Source organism: Hippocampus zosterae, chromosome 4 (genome assembly GCF_025434085.1).
Source record: "Hippocampus zosterae strain Florida chromosome 4, ASM2543408v3, whole genome shotgun sequence".
NCBI classification, from domain to species: Eukaryota; Metazoa; Chordata; class Actinopteri; order Syngnathiformes; family Syngnathidae; genus Hippocampus; species Hippocampus zosterae.
In genome coordinates, this window is record NC_067454.1 from 4,166,138 (window position 1) to 4,188,464 (window position 22,327).

The 22,327-nt window shown below is 45.7% G+C and overlaps 1 protein-coding gene across 1 annotated transcript in view; it reads right to left on the minus strand.

Moving 5' to 3' along the window:
- Positions 1-22,327, minus strand: part of csrp3 (cysteine and glycine-rich protein 3 (cardiac LIM protein)) — a 346,019-nt gene that overhangs the window by 172,783 nt on the left and 150,909 nt on the right. The window lies entirely within an intron of this gene.

The window sequence follows — 22,327 nt, forward strand, 5'->3', positions numbered from 1 at the left end:
GGCTTTTCATTACTTTACCCGTCGTTCCTTTCACCTCGTAATTCACAATGGGGAAAATGTTTCCAAAGCGTACCGCCCGATGAAATGTTTCCAAAAAAAAAGAAGCAGATGCTGATCAAATAGAATAATAAACTTGCTTGTTGCATGCCATGTTCGCATAAGAAATTTAAAAAAAGAGATTTCCCGATGCCCGCTCTATATTAGGCCGAGAACGCTTCCAAAATGCAAATGCGTTTTTTTTAGGGTTTCATTGGATTTTCAACACTCAATCTGGGCCCTCGTCATGGAATAATGTCTTAACGGGATTGCCGCTATCAAAACGCTTTAACAGATGTGTTAAATATCACTTTGTGCACAGTCGCGGCTCGCCGCGCACAACAGGAGAAGTGTGCGCTGCTGATCCTGTTAGGAGCATGAACTTTAACTGTCAGCCTCAGCTGCGCAGGGGAGGCGCCCCCTCGGACGGCCTTTCTCTGCCTCCCTCTCCCCCGCTTCCAGGAGAGAGGCGAGAGAGAGAGAGAGATGGGGGGTGGGGGGGTATTTCTAAAGACGGTTTTGTTCTGCTATTTTAACCGGCTGAATAAAAGTGCATCTCTGATTTGATTTAAAACGCATTCATATGAGCGGACGCTGAGTGGTCCGATAAAACTCGTGTTCATGCCACTTGGGGCCCGATCGTCGTGTTCTGTCAGCTTTACAACGCAAAAGTGTACAAGCGCAAAAAATCGTGTCCAAAAAAATCCACTTCACCCCCTACACATTTCATAATTACAATGGTAATTTTATACCTTAAATTTTAATTGGAAAAATTCATTGGATTTTTAGATCTGATCGTGCAAACTTCAATGAATATATTCACATCCAAATCCAATAATTCTATTTTCTTTAATAAGCACTTCAACATTACTATCGTACGAATACTAACAGATAACAATGTCGTTGTGATTTAAGATATAACTCTTCCCAATACATTTTGCGTGCGGAAAAATAAAAAATAAAATACTGAATCCATATAAAAGACCGTTTTCATTTTAAATTAAATTCTCTAAATAATTAAGAACCGGAGAATGGTTGCATTTGATTTCAGATTCGAAATACACTGGAATACCTCTTCTTTTTTTTCCCTTTTTTTTCGGATAAAACTTTTGAGCGGTCTGCTTGATATTGCGAGCAACCAGTCTGTGGGATCGGGTCCCAAAATAAGTGACGAGTGGTCTAACATTAGTCACTTTTCAAGCGGCCACGGTGTAATCATTCGGAGGGAACGCCCCCGTGAAATGATCCTTTGCACATCACTCAACGCCTATCAGGGGCGCCTCCTGCGCGGCGTGCACGCGCGCGACGCGCAACGCAGACACCTCCGAGAATCGAGCAGGCCTTCAAAGCCTCTTTTTTTTTTTTTTTTTTATTAGCCCATATTCCTTTACTCGGCTCTCCAAAATCCTCCTTTTGTACGAGCTAAGCAGATGGTTAGCAGGAAGCATGGGCGGCCCGGCCTGACCGAGACGAATTTCTATGAGCTTTGCCGGCTTGCCTCGTCCAAACTTTCCCTCTTAAAACAGCTGCCCGGGGCTCAATTAGAGCCATTAAAAGCACATCGCGGACATATTAACAACCGCCGAGCTCCTCTAGTCCGAGCCCACTCTTCTGAACACCCACCCACCAATTCCCCCACACAATTTATCAGCTTCATTCTGCAAGGTATAACATTCAGAATTGTTATCCCGCGCATTTATTATGGGAAGAAGTGTACGACTTTAGCAAAATGGCGCCCGACCGTGATGCTAATGTGCGTGCTAATATATGAACAGATTCTAATTAATACGACGACTCTACTCCACAGTCTCCCGTTTCTCTTCTAAATGAATCAATCATTTCAGATAGTGTAATTGGAGAATAAATAATAACAACGATAAGTGTAATAGTTAATTAACACCTCTCTCAAAATTGAGCTAATGTAGGGTAAATTAGCATACAAGAAAATGAGGATCAGCTGTATAGGAAACGAAGATATGGAGTTGTATAAAAATTACAATGGTTTTATGTGTCTCTAAATGAATTTTGGACAAAACTGTCCTTAGTTTTTTTCTAGCACGTCATGTTCTGGAGATTTTTCTTTTTCTTTTTTTTTGCCCTAGAAACGCTTGCGCAATAGGGCTTTTACCGTGCGTTGTAATGACATTTTAGAAAAAAAAAACAAAAAAAACAAATGCACCTCACTTCATACATCTTGCTAAATTATTATAAAACAACTGTATGATATTGTTTTGGGGAAAACCTGATGTGTTGGAGGGAAAAAAACCGAGGGCAGATTTTTAAAAAATATCTAGAAAAGTTTACTTGCACCTCTGATTTTAAAAAAAGTATCGTGTTATTGTTCATTTCTTTTAAGTTTTTCACCACTTTTTTAATTACAAAAATATATATTCTTACAGATTTAGGAATCCACCTAGTAATCAATATTGTGTGGTGAAGTGGAGATCAAGGAGTTTTCCCCTGACTTTTCACAATTAAAATCACAATGGCGTGTACATGCTCTACCTCGCGATCAATTTTTCATCGATTTTTTTTTCTTCATGTGTCTCAAAGATTATCTCCCAACTTTCTGCAATTGGAATCCCCGCAGTGCGAACGGCATGGCCCACCTCCTTCAAAGCCACAATGACGTCACCGTGCCCGAATAAGCCTGCGGCCTGTTAGCGGAGCGAATTGGATTGACAAACAAATTCAAAACGTTTGACACTCAACTACGTCAGTTCCCCATTCGGCTTTCCAAGTCTGCCTAATCTAACCGAGTGTCAGGCGAGTCAATATTTTCGATCAGACTGTTGCATTCTTTTGCAGAAAAGGGACGGCAGTTGAGTTTAGTAAATTGATGAACTCCACCATTGTGCTTCGTGTGTTTCTGCCGCGTTAAGTGAAAAGGGGGCCGAGTATGTTAACGCATGCATGAGAGCCCCTCCATGGGTTCGTCTCATTGTGCCGTGAGTTCGACAGGTGGTTACTGTTTATTATTCCCTCATTATTTATTGGCGATATGGGCGCAGCGAGGAGAGGGAACTCCCTGTCTATTCAGGCGGCCGTGGGGATGGGCGACGACGACAGATTGTGCTGACTGGTTGCAGCCTCATGTGACATCACACCAGTCAGGGAGAAATGTGTCCCCACCCACTCACTTTTCATGAAAACACAAGCGAATTAAAACACAATTTTCGGAGTGTTCTTGAACGCACCATTCTTCAAAAGAGAAGTCCCAGCGTGCTTGTTTCAAGTTGTTCATTTGTCACGTTTACAGTAACACTGGCGCGTGAAAGAAAATGGCTCCAGCTTACAAATCTCATCCCTCTGAGACTGCCTGATGTTAGAAAAGCCAGAGGCGGTGCCACACCGCAGTACTAGTGGTGTGTTAAAATGTTATTTCCTTTTATTTTTATGATTCCATTGGGGTTTTTTTCCCCCCCTGCTCGTCTTGGTGTGAACATCTGTTCCTGATGGCCACATTTCTTTTTCTTGATTTGTTTTCGTGTTGTTTTTTTTTCCAGACAGAAAATTGCCATTTGAAATGTCTTGTGTCCTGTCTCTGATCTGCTTTTTTTTTTAAATCCTACAATATGAAACATTTGAACAAACATCTTTGTATTAAAAAAAAGTCAACATTAGTTGTCGCAAATTAATTGGTCAATTTTGTGGATTGTGGACCAGGCTGCGAGAAGTGAAGTGAAAGTGTCTTTCAGTTGATTCCATTTGTCCCCCCCTGGTTTCACCTTAACACAGATTCCCACTCGGGGTGTTTTGGCCGCGGCTTCACCTCGCTTCTCGAGTAGCGCCCAAGTTCCCGTAGCATCTGGCGCAGGCGGCGCAAAAAAAAAAAAAAAAAAAAAAAGCCCTTCACAACACGAGTGAATTAGCAAAGCCCCGAGTCTCACAGGCGCAGTGACAAGCATTAAATTGATATTAACTTTGTATTAAACATGCCCCCTCCCTCCCCCTTCTCACCAAATGGACCGGCGCCATGTCAGCGCACAAAGCGCTCTGTATGAACTCACGCTGCACCTGTTCACTCCGACTCGGCCAAGGGAGTTCAACTTTTTTTTTCTTTCTTTCAACCTCACCGATTTCACTCGAGCGTTTCCAGACACCATCACCCTGAATCCCCCCCCCCCCCTCAAACAACCAAAACATAACCGTTTCAACTTGTTTGTCCGTTTTCAGTCCATAAATGGGACTATACTACTTCGCCGTCTCGAAGCACGTCAAATAGCTTGTCACCAGAATAGATGTTGAGCACCGTCCTAATCCGGGAGCGCACGTTGCTACAGTTTGCATATCATTTTCCCCCATCTCAGAGGGGGGGAACCGCGACCGTCCCTATTCACGCGCTGCTGGCACATCCACCCTCATTAGCATAATCTGACAACCACAACCATTGTCCGTGACCATGTATGCAGAGTTAATTGCTCATTAATACCTGACAAAACAGAGAGGGGGGGGGGTGCAGAGGAAGCAAAGTTGTCCGCTGACTCCGAATGCTTGTGAAGCGAGAGGCAGGTGGAACATGAAAGCCCACCTTCAAATATTGCAATTCATCGAATGCAATGTAAATATTTCAATCGGGAGTATTGTCTGGCACACGTGTGCTGATGTTAAAGCAAGGCTTCTAGTTTTTAACAAGAATCTGCCAGCCATGTTCCATTAAATCCTTGTGAGGCGCCGTACACACACACACACACACACACACACACGCTGGTTTATGTGTTTTGTGGGGACCACTTTTTAGTTCATCACACACACTCACACTGGTTTGTGTTTTGTGGGGACCACTTTTTAGTTCATCACACACACACACACACACGCACTCACACTCACGATTTGCCACAGTGACACAGTGTGAATCAATTGCCAAATGCAAATGTGCCCCAACGCAAGTTTAATCTCATCTCGACATTAGTTTCACGCACGCAGGGCGATTTGCAAGGAGCAACCCCCTCGCCCCCCCACCCCCTTCCTCCCGTCTCAACACCTGCGGGCAGCCTTTTTTAGGCTACGGCGTCCTGTAAACACCCGCTGCCTCAACGGGTGCCCCGTCAGAGCACCCGAGCGTCGCGACGCGGCACGTTCAAGAAACCCCGACTTGTGTGGTTGTCAACACCGGTTTAGTCCCACGGTGACATTGGCCACGACTCTCCTCGGGCTCAACCTGCAGCACTTATTTGATACAGATATTTCGGAGTAATATGGAATGAACAAGGCCCTAAGACGGGGGATCAGGAGGGCCACCGCGTGCAGCTGCCTAATACTGTCTTTGTTAGCCGACGGTGTTTGAAAGATGTTTGAATGTATGCTTGTGCGCAAGATTTGAGCATTGTTTAGCCGCGCGTTTGTGCGTGCGGCGTTGATTGTCAGTGAAGGGGGTCCTCAAAATGGGGGTCCTCAAAATGAGCAGATCTTGCACAACAGTGGTCTCTTGCATAGGTGTGTGGTTTTGTGTGTGCGCGCGTCGGAGGGGTAGCGGTGCGAGGCAGTGGAAGCGGGAGGTATGAATGGGGGGGGAAAGAAGGCGCTTGGGTGGAGGAGGGGATGCTTGACGGACTTCACTGCCTGTTGGCCCTGCAGCATTGATGCCGTGTTGGCCATATAATCGGATTGCCGGTGGGTGAAAGTGAGCCCGGGTGCTTATGTCAGTTTGCGTCTCGTCAAGCCGAATAATACGCATGGCCGGGGAGTGAAGCGGACGCTTGCCATTGAGCCTTCTCAGTACTTGCGGCTAAGCATTCCTAAAAGAGAGAGAAAGCCTCATTGGATTCATATATAATTCTCACTCAAGCGTTTTGAGGCATTTGCATAACAGCGGGAAAGCCTCGTGATCTTTTCAGAGCTGCTGCTGCTCCCGCCGCACGAGTGTCTGTTTGTGTGCGTGCGTGCTTTCGAAAGGGTCCCAGTTGAGCAGGAAAAAGCGGCCCCCGGGCGCAGTTCTTGCACTTGGCCTCTCGTGTTTTCATGGAAGATCCACGACAAAACAATTTGGCTTTTTTTTTTTTACCGTGTACACCTTCTTCCTTGGTGTTGGCATGGGTTTGCAGAAGGTGACCTCTAATCTGGAGCGCACTCTCTTTGGCTTTTTGTACAAATACAAGACGTGTGCGGGGCAGCTACAACATTGATGTTGGTCATGAATAGGCCTTTAAGAGACTCAAGGATACCTTTTGCGTTTGTTTCTGTTAAACAGGACAACCGTTCAACGGTGTAGTGCACGATTAGAAACTTTAAAAGGCAAGTCTGATCCGTTTTTGAGGGTGTAGCTATAGCTAAGTACTGTCACTATACAGAAGCCAAACAACCTTTAAAAAGTCGTTTTAAAGCATTGTGGTCGGTGAGTGTGTATGTTTTATACGCTATATACTACACACCAAAACCTGAACAAGTCAGTCTAATCTTACAGAAGGGAAATTTATTGATTCAAAGAGAAGTTTGACTTTTTTTACTTTTTTTTTTTAGATTTTAACTGCAATTTAAACAAGAACAGGCAAAATTGTCTCTCACCCTCTACATCCTGTTCACCACCTCTTCCAGTTCCTGCCCTCGGATGGGCCTTTCGAACTGTGTATATTAAAACCAGCAGACATTTCAATCTTACCATTTATTTCCTAAAAATGCAAATCAAAATTCCCAAGTGGCACCCAGCAAACATTTGCCAATTTTGCGCATTCCTGTGTGACAACGTTGCCTTATTGATCATTGCAGCTTTCTACATATCTGTATAACTGGAATTGATCAATATTCCATCCATCCATCCATCCATCTTCTACCGCTTATTCGGGGCCGGGTCGCGGGGGCAACAGCTTTAGCAGGGAAACCCAGACTTCCCTCTCCCTAGCTACTTCTTCCAGCTCTCCCCGGGGGATCCCGAGGCGTTCCCAGGCCAGCTGGGTGACATAGTCTCTCCAGCGTGTCCTGGGTCTTCCTCGGGGTCTCCTCCCGTTGGGACATGCCCGGAACACCTCACCAGGGAGGCGTTCAGGAGGCATCCGAATCAGATGCCCAAGCCACCTCATCTGGCTCTTCTCCACATCACTCAACACTTTAAAGTGCTAAAGGACTTTCTACATCCTTGCACATTCAACGTAGTTATGATACAATTTAACCTCAGCGGTTTCAGGGTGAGAAATATTTGTAGCGTAGTCTCAGATGTGGCCGGCGGACCTTTTGGGAGTCTGCAGCAGAGCCGACACGGCGAATTTTGGGTTTCCTCAACCCGGATGTGGACCATCAGCTGCTCCATTGAACCTGTTGAAAGTCTGTGAGGCATGATGACCATCGGGACGCTCGGGGGGTCTTTGGTCAGACAAACAGCAATAATGCGTTGTGACTGACTTTCCACTCGGCAGACCCCCCCCAGGTCTGATTCCTGCAGCAGTCCAAAACTTCATTTGAATGTCACATAAATGGACCAGTGGCCTGTGCTAATGATCATTGTGGCTTGTAATTTATCCCCTGATTGCCTTACAAGCACTCTGATAAGCCATCGGTGAGGTGCCCTCTGCTCTAACTGGTCTTAACCCCGCCCCTCCTCCTACTTGGCTTGTCAATCCCACCAACCATAAAGCATATAGCCCATTCTTTCTTCTTCTTCCGTCTGATAACTTTTTTTTCATCTCGCTGATCTCAGACTATTTTGAACGTCCCGGGCAAGGAATGGGCGGCACGCTAGTCGACTGGTTACCAAGTCCACCTCACAGTGTAGAGGTGAGGGGTTCGATTCCGGCTCCGGCCTTCTTGTGTGGAGTTAGCATGTTCTCCCTGTACCTCATCTCCCCAAGAGGTATTAATTCCACAATACTTTTAGTACATTATTCTTCGCTGCCGGGTGCGAGAGAGCTCTTGCTCTTGTACAAAAGCCCAAAAGAGCAGGCCAGGGTAGAGGTCACCGATTGCAGTGTGACCTTTGCTCTGCAGGGCCAAAATGAGAAGACATTGAATGTCACAATGGTTTTGAGAGAGTCCACTCCAAAGACAACCACCGAGCCCCGGAGCCAGAATGTGAACATTTCACTCGAAACTTTGAAAGGGAGTCATGAGCCATTTGCATGTGATCCACGATGAATTGGGTCCTAAACTGGAAGGACCACTTTGCCTTCACTTTACTTGTACGCAGTGCTTCGCTACCTTGGCTTCCTCGTGGTTGTCTTTGAACCGTTCGGTAGAAAACTCGATGATTCCGACTCTTCCCCATGTCTATGCTTTTCCTTTCCCATCCTTTTGCCTTTCCATACTTCTGCTCGGCTGAGCTGGCAGATGAACAGAGACTAATTGATCGTGACAGAAGCAGATCTCATCGTCACAGTCGTCGAGTCCAACCCGATTAGCTTCACGACATGTGTCCGAAACTCTCAAGACAAAGTCCGAAATGCCAACAGATGGAATATGAATTATAGCTACCAGTTGCTTGAAGAGGGAATGCGCGGCAAGGCCTCTCTCTTTGATGTCCGATCCTCTGCCGTCACGCATGCACTCGGAGAAAGATCATGCGCAACGATCAATATTTTAGCGCTTTCTGGAAATGCCAGAGCATCGCAGCTCAGGCCTCACAGCTGCATTCCCCGTCCCACAGCCACTTTACAAACCAATGTTTTTACTCCGCTTTCATATGAAAATTCCTACAAAGAAGCCTGGAAAGTACACACACACACACAAAAAAACCCGACATTTTGATCATCACCAGCCGCGCTTCCCTCTGAGAGCTGAGCCGAAATAATGGCATTGATGAGGCACAATGATCTCATTAATTAAAAGCGGTATCAATTCATGCCCTATTGCGACATGTGACAAAGAGAAGATTGAAGCGGGCATGAGAGCAGAAGACAGTCGGCGAGGGTTTGCCGATTCTGAGAGCGCTTTTGAGCGCGCCGAGGTTCTCTGTCCTCCCAGGATGTGACAAAGGGGCCCAGTTAATTAGCAAGAAGGAGCATCTCAAGGAGGGCTGTGAAGAAAACCTCCATTCATTCTCTGTGTTCACCTCTCCCTCATGAGAACGTCTTGAAGAGTTTCGGGGGGGGGGGGGGTGCCATCCGAGCTGGGACTGAGGGCCGCGCTGTATGGGCCCGCCTTGCTTGATTTCATTTGGACAGTCATTCCTTTTAATTTGCAGCATCATTGTATCCAACCGGGACTCCAAAGTGTTGGAGTGCAAGTCAACGATGCCCCCCCCCCCCCCCCCCCCCCCCGACCCACTCTCCTTCTGTCTGCTGGATGAGATGCGGCTCTGGCCGAGGAAGGATGAGTGGCAGAGGATTTGGATAGAGGATGAAGTTTTAATTTAGGCACTTGTGGGTTTGAAAGCGGGCTAATTTAGCCACAGTTCCTCACAAGTGCATGAGATGATTGAAACAGTGATGAGGGCAAAGGTCGCGGGGACTCCAAGTATCTTTTTTTTTTTTTTTTTTTTTTTTAGGGCGGCCTATATTGGATCTTTTGTTGGTGGTGATTTTGAAGTGGCCCAATGCGCTGTTAAAAAGAAAATAATCCTTGAAGTGGGGGGGGGGGGGCGGGGGGGACTACTTATCTGTCGGTTCGGTTTATACTTTCTCTCAATACAAACGCAACTGAAAAATAATAAGTTTCAGGACCCCACCCTTCTGTGAGGTATTTCACAAACTGGGTTTGCGCTAGTAAATCAGAAAACCCAAGTCATGTTGAGACTCGAGGAATTAGCATTGACAATCGGAGCAGAAGGGGAACAGCTTGGAGGTAAATCCGATGGGGAAGAACCAGGTTGATGTAAATGCTTGGTTTGTATCATTTGTTTAAATAGAGGCCTGATCATAGCAACAAAACCTCCCCAAGGTCCACATGGCTGAGGGCCACACAAAAGGTAGGCCGCCCTGGGCTCAGGTCCCGGAGGACTGAGGACTATGCAAAGCTTTTGCACGTCCGCTCTGCCAGCTGAATTTGAATACTTTTAACCAGGCTGCACCATAAGGAGGCAACAGTCACCAACCTTCGCCGCTTGGTTTTACATATAAAGAGCCTTGCTTTTTTGTTCTTTTTTGCTGTTTTTGTCTTTTGTTTTGTCACATGTTTGTTGTTTCATTGTGTGGACCTGATATGGACTGTTTTCAGTGCTTTTTGGCCACGACATTCGTCAAAAGAGCAGTATCTGTGCTTGGTAGTTGCGCCTTCTCGGCAGCACGCCTGTACCAGCACAGATTTTGTTTGGGAGGAATGTCGGCGCCATTGACTGTCGGTGCTGGACAGACCTGGGGCGCTTGTAATGGGCAGCATTTTTCACAACCCCGATTTGCTCAGTGGCTATGTCAGCGCTGTTGGACAGTTGGCGTTGGTGCGGCTGGATGGATGGCCGCTGAAGTTGAGGATGAGGAGAGAGGAGCGTTGGCGAAGAGCGCCGATGCATATTTGAAACCGTGAGTCGCAGCTTGGAATTGAAATGGATTTCCATGGGACAGGAGAAGTGAACCAATATCTTTTTTCGTCAATGGATGCTACAGCTTCTTGTTGACTTTGAAACTTAGCTTGTAGCCGACGTGTGCACGTTTTGAGCATGATGTCTCTGATCCACTGGTTAAAGGACACTTTGATTCTCTCCTCTTTCATCTCAAACTGCCTCAAACAACAAAGCGTGTGACGGAAAAGTGGTTAGGACTGCACGACTGTCCGTGTTTTATGTTATGTGTTGTGTTTATTATTTTACCTTATGTTAACTGTTTTGTTACAGCTGCCGCTGTTGTGAAAGCGCTATATAAATCAGCATGTATTGTATTGTATTGTATTGTATAAAGCTGAGGCAATGTAAACAGATGCCAGTCGCTGTCGTCGGAAAGGTTTAAGAATGGAAAATGCAAGTTTGCGTAGCGTCTTGTTGGGAAAGAATGAGAGCAATGAACGTTTCGAGTCGAGCAAAGAATGCCTTTATTTGTTGCCGTTTTCCATTTCCTCTCTGGACGACGCAGTTTGAAAAAGAGCTTGTCATATACTCCTATTACATTACCCGACTCCATTCCTGCGTAAAATACTAATTAACTCGGACCCGAATGACTTTCTAACCACTGATCAATCTGATCCCGCTGAGCCAAGAGTTGTCAAAGAGATCAGGAAATTGCTGACAGCGGCGCGAAGGAAGGCCTTTAGTCATGCAAGCTAATGGTTAGCTTGTCAGAAAAGCATCGCCGCCTCAGCGTCTCTTTCAGATGTCAACAAGAAGGAAGTAAACTGACAGACTGCTCGTTTTTTTTTTTCTTTCCCTGTCCGCTGTCAGACTTTGTAATTGTGCAAAGTTGAGTACTATCATTAAATATTTGGCACCCACTGGGTGTGCGAGCGTAAAGCAGCTCATTCCGTGACGATTGTGTTCATGGCGTGGATATACTGTTCGAATTTAGTGGAGGGAGGGCCAATTCGAACGATGACTCTTACTATTAAAGACACATTATATAAGCACAAGAAATTACTGAAATAGCTCATGAGATTTATAACATATTTCATATAAGCCACGTATATATATCTATGGCGGCCCGGTAGTCCAGTGGTTAGCACGTCGGCTTCACAGTGCAGAGGTACCGGGTTCGATTCCAGCTCCGGCCTCCCTGTGTGGAGTTTGCATGTTCTCCCCGGGCCTGCGTGGGTTTTCTCCGGGTGCTCCGGTTTCCTCCCACATTCCAAAAACATGCATGGCAGGCTGATTGGTCACTCTAAATTGTCCCTAGGTGTGAGTGTGAGTGTGGATGGTTGTTTGTCTCTGTGTGCCCTGTGATTGGCTGGCAACCGATTCAGGGTGTCCCCCGCCTACTGCCCGAAGACAGCTGGGATAGGCTCCAGCACCCCCCGCGACCCTAATGAGGATCAAGCGGCTCGGAAGATGAATGAATGAATATATATTTATCTATATATCAGTTGATGAACATACACACTGGAGCAACAACACTGCAGCGGCACTTGGAAATTTTTCTCGGTGGATTTGTGAGTCATGAATTTTTTACCATGAAAAGGTTTCGCAAAAGGACTTGCAAAGAAGTGTGGGGAGGTTTTTTTCTTGGGGGGGCGGGGGGGGGTGCGATTTGAAGGTTTGTGCTCAACTCTATGGAAAATTCAAAGTAAGAGAGGAGGGGGAGGATCTGCCAGAGGAGCCGGGTGGAGAGTGATGTATGGAAGCGTAAGAGTAAGAGTTTATTCACTGGCTTCTAAGGGAGCCATTCAGAGCCACTGAGAGAGTGTCTATAGCGGAGCAATCAAGCATAGGACTAGGAGGCTTTATCTCTAAAATACAACCCCACCGCCACTGAGCTCCACCCTTCCACACACACACACACACACATTGGTACCTGTGAAAGTCTCTCATGTGCGATTAAGGGTGCCATTGAGAGGAGACAGGAGGGAGACTGGCCCGTGAGGCACCAACAGTCCTGAGGAGTCTATCATTCTGTGTGCTGTTGTCTTAGGCCTTCAATAGAGCTTGCGCTGACCTCCACACCGTCACCGACTCCTCCTCCTCTTCTCCTGCTTTTGACTCCATCCACCCCTTCTATCTGTTGCCAACCCATCCTAAAAAAAGCTTTGGGAATACGCTGGGTGTGCGTATACGTGTGTATATGTATATATATATATATATATATATATATATATATATATATATAGTGTGTACATGAGTTCATTTAAGTTGACCCCGTCAATCCCGAAGATATCAATCAAGATATCAAACAATTTTTTGGTGTGTGATTAATTCAAATGTCCATCACTATGCCGCCCGGTAGTCCAGTGGTTAGCACGTGGGCTTCACAGTGCAGAGGTACCGGGTTCGATTCCAGCTCCGGCCTCCCTGTGTGGAGTTTGCATGTTCTCCCCGGGCCTGCGTGGGTTTTCTCCGGGTGCTCCGGTTTCCTCCCACATTCCAAAAACATGCGTGGCAGGCTGATTGAACACTCTAAATTGTCCCTAGGTGTGAGTGTGAGTGCGAATGGTTGTTCGTTTGTGTGTGCCCTGTGATTGGCTGGCAACCGATTCAGGGTGTCCCCCGCCTACTGCCCGAAGACAGCTGGGATAGGCTCCAGCACCCCCCGCGACTCTAGTGAGGATCAAGCGAAGAATGAATCACTATGCCAAGAGAGTTCGGAGTGATGTCGTCAAAATACATGTACAAATGACGAGTCTTTGATATAGTTCCAACGGAAGCAATATTTTTGAAACTCACAAATGTCTTTATGGATGATGCATGTCCCAAGTTTTGCTGGTCCACAGCATGTTCTAAGTATGAATGTGGCCCCTGTCTCTTTGGCTGCGTTGTATTATTTTTTTTTTGGGACGCAGGACAGCACTCTTAATAGGCAGGAGAAGAATTTTCTAGTGTAGTAGAGAGGCATGCTTAGATAAAAATAGTCCAAGTCAAGAGAAGGTATGACTGTTCAATATTATGATATTATTTTATTATTCCAAAATGTCAAGATCAAATATGCAATGAAAACAAGCGTGAAAAGTGACTTGGTTTGCCCGTTTGTTGTGCATTACATGTTGACATTATGCTAGCAGAATATGGATTAGGAAACATCTGGTTTGGGTAAAAATGTTGTTATATAAATAATTAATCACATTTTGTTTCGTGCGTCAGTTTTTAAGGTAAAATCCAACATGGAGTGACATATTTAAACAAGCATGCTTTATTCTGGATACTTTGTGGTCCATGCTCGCGGGGATGTCAAACTCATTTTGGTCTCAGGTCACGTTGTTAATACGATTTCCTTCAAAGGCTCATTATGACTTTTGAAACCATCAACAATAAATGTTAAATTGTCACATCAGATTATTACAGGGTGTCCGGGCTCTCCCTTAGAGATAAGGTGAGAAGCTCGGTCATCCGGGAGAGGCTCAGAGTCGAGCCGCTTCTCCTCCACATCGAGAGGAGGCAGATGAGGTGGCTTGGGCATCTGATTCGGATGCCTCCTGAGCGCCTCCCTGGTGAGGTGTTCCGGTCATGTCCCACTGGGAGGAGACCCCGAGGAAGACCCAGGACACGCTGGAGAGACTATGTCACCCAGCTTGCCTGGGAACGACTCAGGATCCCCCGGGGAGAGCTGGAAGAAGTAGCTAGGGAGAGGGAAGTCTGGGCTTCCCTGCTAAAGCTGTTGGCCCCGCGACCCGGCCCCGGATAAGCGGTAGATGATGGATGGATGGATGGATGGATGGAGATTATTACATATACACACCCAATTGATGGATAGGTCGTTTTAAAATCAGAACAGGTAAGCCATTTTCAACTAAAAAGACAAACTTTTGACAAAGTTTTGATTCCAACCAGAACTCATTTGCTGCCATTAACATGATAAGGAAACAAGAATTTTGGGTGTCAGTCTGAGCTCAAATTTGAATAAAAACAAGTTGCAACTTGAGTGTCGCTTGCCGGACCAGTCAAACTATAAATAAAGTGATATGTTGTCTGAAAATGACAAGTCGGAACGGGCCCCGGCTCTCATTGAGTTGAAGTGAGGTCCTAATTTCTGTTGGCAGAGACGGTGCCGTGTCAGGCCATGACTCATTGAAGCATATGGTCCCCGCGATTGGCCTCGCTGATCTGTCTGCGGCATCTGTTGTCGAGTGGGCCACTCAGACGCTGTGACAAATAGCCTTGTGAACACGCAGTGTAAATGACACAAAGGCATGCGGGGCGGATGCAAAGAGGTACAGGCAAGAGCACGGGCTGGTGGCCGGAGGGCTAAGGTGGGGGGTACGAGGGCAACAGAAGGGGCCAAAAGAGAAAAGCGGAGAATACAGTCATTACCCACCCAGGGCTAGACTTCTCTGGCCCATTAGCTGCTGGCGGCCGTGACCAATTGGGTTTTGTCGCTCCAAGCGGGGTCATCCAGTGGTGGTCTGCGCCTTCTATAATGGCCGCTCACTCAGCCATCAGCACACAAAACCCTGAAGAGGAAAAAGAAATTCTTCCTCGGATTCTCTCTCTCTCTCTCCTCTCGCCGCTCTTGTTTAGAAAAGAGCCAGTCAGGCAAGAAAGGCCAGAGTGAAAAGTGATCATGAAAAGGAGATTTGTTGCGATGTGAGGCACGCAGGGAAGTGATCGTTTAGCCACACGTGGGGCGAAGGGGACTCCGTGGCGGCGGCTCTTGTTCAACTTTACAAGCTCTGTGCCGCAAAACAAATCAAATTGTTCCATCCTTCAAAACCGAGAGGACAAGGAAGGAGTCACTTCTTGCAGGGAGAGCTCACAACCTCCCAACCGCAGGCGGCGGCGTGTGCACATTTTTTTTTTCAAAGTGGAAGAGAAAATGAGGGTTGAATCGACCATGGCCGATTATGGTTTCATGGGTCCTCGACGTCAAGCTTCCAACCTTGTTCCAATAGAAACAGGTGTCAAAGGCACGTGACTTTAAGTTTGACCGACAGGCTTTCATTCATTAGCTTGAAGCTTTTCACCGTACACCAGCCATGTCCAAAGTCCGGCCCGCGGGCCAAATCCGGCCCGCGGTCGAATTTCATCCGGCCCTCGGCCCCTGTCATAAAATCAGTCAATCATTTCCCTGTTGTTCGAGTCAAAGGTTTTGTGACTATTGAAAAGTCATGGTGATACATTTTATGTTTCAAATCAATCAATTTGCACTCAGGAGACTTCTGTTTAAGAAAAAGTCAAGTGAATAAGCAGTTGCATGTGATATACCCGTTTCAAATGAACCAAAAGAAATTCTTAAGATTGTTGAAATTAAAATAAAAATGGAAATATGAAACAGACTGGCTTACTAAAATTTGTTGAACAATATTGTTGTTCAATGTAAAGAATGTCAGCCAAGGTCGGCCCCCCCCCCCCGACATTTTACCACATAAAATCTGGCCCCCTTGGCAAAAAGTTTGGACACCCCTGCCGTACACTAATGTCGAGTTACATACAGTACATTTATTTTTTAATTTTTTGCTCTATCGCTACGCATAAGCAACAGCCACCTTTTGCTAAGTATGCTCAAACTCTTCTTTAGATGAGGCATGGAAACCGGACATATTTTTTGGAGATGTGAAGCTTCTCGTGGAAAATGTTTGTGCGTTCGGGTAACTTTGTGCATCATTTGATCACTTTGTAAGAACCGCGTACGTCTGTGTGTGTCCCGTCAGAGGCAGAATAAAAGACCAGTTAGCCACCTAGCGGGGCTACTAATTCTCCATGTCAAATACAATGGTTGCAATTATATGGTAATCAGTGTTGGTGGCTCATACCTTTTCTGCTGCTTTCTGCCAGCGTATGTCTGGCCAAGCTGCCCCTGGGGGGTTGTGGTGGTGGTGGTGGGGTGGTGGGGGGGACGTTTAGTCACGGCTTATTATTGACCCATTAGACAGCCGTCCCTCTGGCAGAAAGAAACTTGTCGCTTCGCAGGGCCGTATTGCACTGAATGGGATCATTTGAGTACATTCACGCCGGACAAAAGGAATAAACATATTGGTCCTAATTGTAATTCAGACAATGGGTATGACGGAAAACGCACACTCGGTTGATGATGGGATTCAAGCTTTTAAGCGTCGCAACACATTTGCACTTTTTCTGGTTCATACACAAAAGCGTCCTTATTTTTCTAACGCAGGGGATGAGCAAGCTAAGTGCTGGGGTGGGGTGGGCACAATTTTTCATCAGTGCTAATTTTGGGTGCGCCCATTTCTAACCAGGTGTGTGATATAAATGCTATTTTGAATATGAAGAAAATATACACATAGGCGCAAATATATTTCATTTTTGATCAGATATTTTTCAATGGATGTATGAAAGCTCCAATTATCTTAAACCACATACAGTACTTTTTTTTTTTTGTTTGTCCAGTGCAAAGTGCTTTCCAGCATCTAAATTACCATTCAGGGATGTCACAAAACTGCTGAACAGGAAACCGACATTAAGTGCAACAACTAATTTTGTGCTTTTTTTTTCTCTCACAAAAATCAACTCACTCAAAATATTGATATTATTGGGGTACTATGTTTGTCATTCATGTCATTCCAGATCTGCAAAAAAATTGTAAATATTGCCCCACTCACATTCTGATAAGACCAGTTTAAGCATAACTAAGACATGTCTGAAATCTAGTTGGGATTGATGAAATTCCCATGTAGGAGGAAACAACTAATTTTGTGCTTTTTTTTTCCCCAAAAATCAACTCACTCAAAATGTTGATATTATTAGGGTACTATGTTTGTCATGCATGTCATTCCAAATCTGCAAAAAAATTGTAAATATTGCCCTACTCACATTCTGATAAGACCAGTGTAAGCACAACTAGGACATGTCTGACATCGAGTTGGGATGGATGAAATTCTAACTTAAAGCTGCAGTCATGCCCAGCATATTCACAGTTTGGTTCAGTTCCAATTATTGTCACTTTTTTTTTTTTTAAATACTCAATGGGATTAATCCCCTCAGAATGTGGTCACGAGCCACTTTGAAATGATTACGGAATAGATTTTCTCAAATAAAACCAGCACTTGGAAAGTAAATCGCAGAAGAAATCAAGTAGTGGAGAAAAAAGCTCCAAACTCCAGCAAGAGTATTTGATATTGCATTGTAATTTCTTTGCTTCATTTTCTGCTATGATTCCATTGCATGTGGAGTTACCGAATGCTATCCCTCTGCTAAAACGTATGCTTCTGAAATTTCCAACCTCTAGTTGCATTTTAGATCCACTTGAATAATACGGACACATAAAAGATACCCGCTCGTTGTCACTTGACCGTCCAATAATTGCCAAATGTGTTGTTTTGATATAATCCCCCCAGTTCTGTCAACTGTGAAGCTTGCCCTCTAGCCCCCCCCCCGGACCCCCCCCAACCATCCCTCGCGACGCACCCACACGAACCCGCTGCCACCTCCTCTCAACTCCCCACCCCTGCAACGCAAAGCTCTCTTTGTTAACCTAATGTGCTTTTACCAGTTGCTTTCTGCCAGGGAGACATCTGCTGTGTGCAACCAGTCAATATTGTGAGGACGGTTCAAAGCGGCCAGTTCATTATCTGTGTCAGCTTAACAACCCAAAGGTAGCGCTCGAAGGGACACAAGGAGGAGGTGACGGCATGGGGGTGAGGGGTGGGGGGGTCTTGGGGAAGCTGCGCAGGGCGACACAATATGTGAAGACACAATAGACTCCTCATTAAGCAGTGATTTATCATGATGGGATGCCCGGGTCAACCTTTGCCCCCTCCACTTGTGCGCGCACACACACAGGCGCACACCTCTAGAAAATGATTCTATTGTCGTGGAAAAGAAAGAGTGTTGTTGAAAGTAAAATAACGTGGTTTAAAAAGTCCAGTAAAAATTCAACTCGGCGGTGTTTTGTATTTCTCAAGTTGCTCACTTTGCTAGCAAGTTTATGGCTACTTATGGATTCGGCTATTTAAAGTTGCGGTGAGAAAACTGTCCTGCTTGCGCCGCGTGATCAATTTTCTTAAGTTTGTGCGCGTTGCGGCGGACGCGGCCCTGACGAAAGATCTTGAGAGCCTGTAAAGATGCTCCATGCATGCATATGCAAGGAGATCACAGTGCATCTTTAGCCGCTTTGCCCTCCCAGAGACGGAGGCTCCTCTTTGCACATAAAGGCTGTATAATGAGCGTTTAATGTATGGCTGCTCAAAATGCGGGCGAAAAGGAATATTCAACGTGGCCCATGTGGTAGGATTTGTAAAGCCACCACACACCCCTTTTGGCTTTCCCCTTTTCCATCCTTTCCACGCCCCCCCCCCCCTCCCTTCCCTTTCTGAATCCATTTGCTTAAATCAATCTCGCAGGAGGCGGTCGTGGATAATGTACCAGCCAGGGTTTGTAAACCGTTTTGTTAATAATGCATTTGGAGAAGAAAGGAGGAGAGGAACGAAATAAAGCCGGGTGCGGAGAGACGGAGACGGAGAGAGAGGGAGAAAGTGGGCAGAAGGGGTGCTGAAAGAGGAACAGTTGGGTGGGTGTGGTGCGCGGCGCTGTTTGCGAGCGGCCCTGTCGACTGGTGACACCCCTGGCCCATCTCCTCCTCCCTATGCTAAAGACTCGCATCCGCCCAATTTGGTCCTGTTCTCGCTTTAGTCACACCACCTGCCTTCATCATTCTTCGCCACACAACCAGCCCTTCGCTGACAAGACCAGCAGACGGAATAAACCCCCGTAACTCGGCCGCAACGCCCCTCTTCACACATGTATGCGCACACACACGCAATTGACAGCGCCGGTGTCTCCTTTATAGGATTATAACAATCAATAAGGATCAATGAGAGATGATCATAGTCCAATTCGCCGTCATGTCACTGTTCGGCTCAGCCTTAACAGGGGCAGACATCTGACTACTTGACTTTTGTTTTTAAACAACGAGCAGTAAAGCTCGGAAACTCTCGGCATTGTCATCAATTGAAGTACCGGTACTTAAAAAAAAAAAAAATTGGAACCCTTACTGGGAGAGCGGTCACTACAGTGGACAGGTTATCATGTCAGGTTACAAGTGTCGCTTTGTGTATTTGCTGATTTGAAGACTAAACTTAGGCGGGCGCAAGTGATGCAAGTGTCGTTGGGTAAATAATCAAATCAAATCATAAAATGTCTTGCTCAACTTTGAGGTCTACGCATAGAGGCAAGTCATGGCACGTTTATTCCCACGTAACAATCAATAAGGATCAATGAGAGATGATCATAGTCCAATTCGCCGTCATGTCACTGTTCGGCTCAGCCTTAACAGGGGCAGACATCTGACTACTTGACTTTTGTTTTTAAACAACCAGCAGTAAAGCTCGGAAACTCTCGGCATTGTCATCAATTTAAGTACCGGTACTTAAAAAAAAAAAATTGGAACCCTTACAGGGAGAGTGGTCACTACAGTGGACAGGTTATCATGTCAGGTTACAAGTGTCGCTTTGTGTATTTGCTGATTTGAAGACTAAACTTTGGCGGGCGCAAGTGATGCAAGTGTCGTTGGGTAAATAATCAAATCATAAAATGTCATGTTCAACTTTGAGATCCACGCATAGAGGCAAGTCATCAGAATCAGAATCATCTTTATTGGCCAAGTATGTAGAACACACAAGGAATTTGTCTCCGGTATAACACGCTGCACTAGTATCATCGTAAACAACAAAATCATTGAACCATTTTAGAGTAACCAGTAGTTTTGTAGTACCATTTTGTAGTGCAAGAAGAGTGACTATGTCAGTGACTGTTTAAGGAGTTAATGGCTAGAGGGAAGAAGCTGTTTAAGTGTCTACTGGATTTGGTGCGCATGGATCTGTAGCGTCTGCCTGAGGGGAGTAGCTGGAAGAGATGGTGGGCAGGGTGCGGGGGATCCAGGAGGATTTTCCGTGCCCTTGTCTTGATTCTTGCAGTGTGCAAGTCCTCAAGAGTGGGTAGGGCGGTGCCAACGATTTTTTCTGCCGTCCTAACCGTCCGTTGAAGTCGGAATGGCATGTTTATTCCCTGGATTATACATGAGGTCGCTCAATGTGCCATACAAAATTCAAAGTACAATATACAAAAGCATTATTAAACAAAAGAGTGAAAGACATTTAAAAGAAAATTAAAGAAATAAAAAGTAGCTTTGTAAAATTACTAAAAGAATGTCAACAGTATTTCTCGAGCACTTTCAAACAGCCATCGCTGCATACAAAGTGCTGTACATGGAGCAATTTAACATGCACAATAAACAGTAAGGCGGCCCGGTAGTCCAGTGGTTAGCACGTCGGCTTCACAGTGCAGAGGTACCGGGTTCGATTCCAGCTCCGGCCCCCCTGTGTGGAGTTTGCATGTTCTCCCCGGGCCTGCGTGGGTTTTCTCCGGGTGCTCCGGTTTCCTCCCACATTCCAAAAACATGCGTGGCAGGCTGATTGAACACTCTAAATTGTCCCTAGGTGCGAGTGTGAGTGCGAATGGTTGTTCGTTTCTGTGTGCCCTGCGATTGGCTGGCAACCGATTCAGGGTGTCCCCCGCCTACTGCCCGGAGACGGCTGGGATAGGCTCCAGCACCCCCCGCAACCCTAGTGAGGATCAAGCGGCTCGGAAGATGAATGAATGAATAAACAGTAAGATAAATCGGTAATAAAGGCGGTAGAAAGCACCGAACAGTAAAATCAAGAACAAATCTAAGTCATGCTGAGTCCAACGCCAAAGAATACAAGTGAGTTTTGAGGATGTCCAGTGCAAGAGCCAGATTTGGGGGAAAGCATTCGGTCAAATTCACCAGACAGTTTCACTTTGCCAATTATTGTTCAAATGATCTTAAATTTGAATGTGTGTCAAAAAAAAAAGTTTGTTTTGCTTTTTTTTTCAGGATACAAAATGAAGGAAATAAAAGGCATTTTTCGCATCTTAAAATGTGCAAAAAGAGAAGAGAGCAGCCTGTAATTGTATTATTCCTAAAATTTATATCTGTTCGAATATGTTGTTAGAACGTCTTTTTATTTTTGCCCCGCAAAATGTTAATTTCATTTACCTTTTGGGATACTCTGTGTGTTGTTTAGTCGCATATGATGACTGTTTTACCACCCATGGACTGTGCAACTTCATAGATTTTATTTGTACAGACGTTGGCCTCTTTCCGAACTCGACACCATTTGGACATTTTCATTTGAATGCTCCATCCATTAATATTATCTAAAATCCATGTTTAAAAAGATGTCCATTTTTTTTGGGTGCAATTTTTTGAAGCTGGGGTGTTGGCCAGGTGCTCGTCTCCAAGTCAGTGGTGACATATCCCATGAGCTAGAACCTGTTCCTTCATGTAGCCAGCACCAAGCCACTTTGCCTATCAAAGCTCCTTTTAGTCCGAGGTTGCCTGACACGGAATTCCCTCCGGTGGCCCTCAGATCAGCACCAAAGCAGTCATTACTGGATCATAAGCCGCGCGTTGAGGCCGAGCTCGGACAGGAATCCCCGGTAGAGTCCCGTGGATGCGGACTGATTTGCAACCCAACCCTCCTGTCCCCACTGACAACTAGCGGGGTCGCATGTGTAGCTCCTCTTAACTCCCGCGCTCGGTCATTGTGTCTTTGCTCCCATTATGTTCCCTAATTGGCTGTGAGGGGTATTAGGAGAGGTCCCGGCTATGGGGAATTAATAGTGACATCCGATCTGATGTCCACTTAAAATGAGGACGTCATTGAGTCACCGAGTGCTTAAAGAGAGAGTTTTCCTTTGGGGCGCGGCTTTAGATCTGATGATTGATGGCTTATTATAATACAAACCCCTTTGGGGAAACGGATTTGACATTTTCTATTGTTGCATTTAATACTGTCTGGCATTTCAACATGTATTTTGTGAAACCGTTTTCTGGAAACCAAGGGTTAGTCTTCTTGTCACAGATTGGTGATAAACTTTGTC